This window comes from Narcine bancroftii, chromosome 7 (assembly GCF_036971445.1).
Source record: "Narcine bancroftii isolate sNarBan1 chromosome 7, sNarBan1.hap1, whole genome shotgun sequence".
Lineage (NCBI taxonomy): Eukaryota > Metazoa > Chordata > Chondrichthyes > Torpediniformes > Narcinidae > Narcine > Narcine bancroftii.
Genome location: NC_091475.1, coordinates 96,829,565 through 96,833,166, shown reverse-complemented (window position 1 = coordinate 96,833,166; position 3,602 = coordinate 96,829,565). Strand labels below are relative to the sequence as shown.

The 3,602-nt window shown below is 35.3% G+C and overlaps 1 pseudogene; it reads left to right on the top strand.

Moving 5' to 3' along the window:
* The first annotated feature begins 401 nt into the window (after nucleotides 1–401).
* LOC138740027 (lissencephaly-1 homolog B pseudogene) lies at nucleotides 402–1,218 on the top strand (annotated as a pseudogene).
* Nucleotides 1,219–3,602: the final 2,384 nt, after the last annotated feature.

The window sequence follows — 3,602 nt, the reverse complement described above, 5'->3', positions numbered from 1 at the left end:
GGACCTAAGGTATTATGCAAGTATTTTATGCTGCTTTTCATTGTGATGGGATATTAATGGGTTTATAATTGACCTATAAGATGATCCTTGAATTTGGGGTGACATTTTCAAGATTCAAATAGCATCTTATACGCCGACATATACAGTAAGTTAAGAAAGTATCTGTGATATTAAACATTGTCAATTTTTAAATATCTCAGAATATATCTGAAGAATACAAACCTATGTAAAATGGTGAGCTGTGTTTTACATTATAGGTCTGCTAAATTACAGTATATTTTCTTTACCAACTTTATGATAAAACAATAATTTGATAGTTTTTTTTATTTTTCACACTGTGAACCATATCGACATAATTTGATAAATAGTAATAAAATTTGATAAATACAATAAAACAATAAAATGAATGTACGCTGAAGGGTCACACAGACTCTGTACAAGATATCTCTTTTGATCAGAATGGAAAGCTGTTGCAATCCTGCTTGGCTGAAATGAGCATTAAACTTTGGGATTTCTAGAGCTTTGAATGCATTAGGACCATATATGGCCATGATCATAATATTTCATCAGTAGCCTAATAGAGTTCACATAGTATTTGCCTTAAGGGATAAAACCATGACAATCTGGGAGGACCAGACTGGTTATTGTGTGAAGACTTTCATGGGTCATAGATAATGGGTGCACATGGATTGACCCAACCAGGACGGAACTCTTCTGACCAGCTGTTCCATTTATTAGACAATGCGTGTATGGGTAGTAGCAAAAAAGGAATGCAAAGCTGAACTTCGCAAGCATGAACATGTTGTAGAAAGCATTTCTCAGGTACCAGAGAAGTCCTACCCAAATATTTTGGAAGCAACAGGCTCTGAGACTAAAAAGAGAGGCAAACCTGGACCTTTCCCCCTCTCAGAATCCAAGGACAAGAAAATTAAGATGTGGGATATTAGCATGGAATGTGCCTTATGTCACTGGTTGGCCATGCTAACTGGGTACGTGGTACTCTGTTTCATCCTGGAGGAAGGTTTATTGTTTATTGTGAGCTGTACTGTGGACAAAACTATTAGAGTCAGGGACTACAAGAAACAAATGGTGCATGAAGACCCTGATGCACATGAACACTTTGTTACCTTTCTTGATTTCCACAAGACCGGTTCATTTGTTGCTGCTGGAAGTATAGATCAAATGGTAAAGGTCTGGGAGTGCCGCTGGTGGAATTGATCTTTTTTTACCTCCTTTCCCTCCTTTTTCCCGGCCTCATCACCCAAAATCTCACCCCTCAAATGCACCGAGTTACCATGGTTACCCATCAAGTTCTGTTTAATAACTATTGTCCTTCAATGTAAATTATTCTGGATGTAGATTGAGCTATTAAATGTTACACAACAATTTTTAAAAATTCATTTGTATAACACTAGATTAAATCCACTGTGGGTTTAATCTGCTAAATGACATATCTTTCTGTTTGGTCTGGGGCTTAAACTTTCATGAAATCTTTTTTTTTCTCAAACAAAGAAGGCAAAGCAAACTGATGAAGTTGGATGAAATAATTGCAGGGTAAAAATTCTAATAAAAAGCACTTAATAAATGATAACTAAACCTAATTCTGATGGAAGTTTCTTGACCTGAAATGTTAGCATATTTTTCTCTCTCAGCTGATACGAACTGGTGTGCTAATCATTTCCTGTTTCTTCCCCCCCCCCCCCATGTTTAACTATAATAAATAACCAAAATAATTGGGCCTATTTATAGAATTATGCCATTTCAGCATCTAGATATGTTTTTAAGATAATAGTTTATTTTATCATTAAACAACAATTTAGTAAATGCCTTATAAGTCAACTATTTACATTATTATTATATTTATATTGTGTTTGAAGCAGATAAAAATAATTATTAAAGATTGGTGCTTTTATGTTTCTTTTCCAATTGTCCTAAGACAAGAAATTGGTTTAAAATAGCATAAAATTTATGACCATACACATACTTTTCCCTGTAAAGATTTAGACTTCATCATTCTGTATGATGAACCTTTGAAGTGAAATTAAAGAAGGTCAGATGTAATATTTTGTGTCAGATTAAAAGCACTATCAATATAATTGACCAACTTGAGTCCCTAATTAAGAAGCATTGTTCAATTTGGCGTAATATTAATGCAGTGTGGTCAGATCACTGATAAGCTCTATTTGGACATCATTATGGGGAATATTACTTTTGTCTTCTTTCCTGACAATGACATTATTCACTGAAGAAGCTCACTCTATAACTGTTTATCATTCTAAACAGATAACATTTTGCAGAGAAAGATAATGACAATCAAGATTTCAATAGCAACACAAGGTGACATTTGTGTTGTTGATCGATCATTTTCTTCACTCGTTGGCATTGATATCCTGTTTTCGAGTGCAATCAACATAGTGTTTTGCACGTTGCTCCAGATTTGCTTCACTCAGGATTGAAGCAACAGATTTAGGTCTGCGCATCCATGCAGGTGACAACTGTTAAAATAAACATCCAAGTACTGATTAAATAAGATAAGGTTAATTTGCCGGTGATCAGTATTTATTTACCAATCTATCTATTAATTTGTGTGTGTGGGAATGGGCGTGTGTGTATACACACACACACACACACACACACACACACACACACACACACACACACACACACACACACACACACACACACACACACACACACACACACACACACACACACAATCTGTGTCACCCGCCATAGATATAAAACCAATAACCTTTCACATCCATCCTAAAATTCTGATGGTGACATGGTGGCTGCCCTATGGGAATGCAATGGTACAGAGGGCATTTGTGCTTCCCCCAGAACATCTGATGTTAGTTTCATTTGTTCAGAAGGCACTGAGTACTTAGCCTTCTTTACAAATTCACATTCCTTGCCCTTGCAGCCTCAGCCAAGGCTAGTTGTGACTTGACTCTCGATTCATTCCGCAGGTTTTCAGAACTGTTACTACCCGATTGTGTTATTTCCGTTTAATCAGCCCTGTCCTTGACATTTTTTCTAAGGATTCATTTTTTTTTTGATCTTACTAGGACCCCTCTGCTCTCTTTAAGATAAGGACTTGGAATGGACTCTCAGAAAATTAGGTACAAATAGTCTAGCTTTCATTAGCGTCAACATAAAAACTGTTATTAACTATTCAAGTGCAAATTACTCCCAGATCAGGAAAAAAAACCATCCTGTTTCCATTTAACGCCCTTCTGATATGTAGATGAATCTTAGAATGATTTGATGCATATCTCATAGAATGCATAATATTTACTTCATTAGAGTCTTCCGACACTTCCATCAGGAACACAATATAGCTTAATCTTTAGCTGTGGAAAGCTCCTTAATTCATTCATTATCATAACATCTGCAGTTTATTAACAAGGAAAAATGAATCCAGTAAAAATAAGGATGAATAATTCCAAAAAGTACTTCATAAAGCATATACTTCCACTCAGTAACATTTTTATGTGATATTTGCAGATGATTTCTCCTCTTATGTAATTAATTTTCAAAACAAATTTGTTGTGATGGACCCAGTCACATCTTATAAATAAAACATATATATGTTCTTCTTC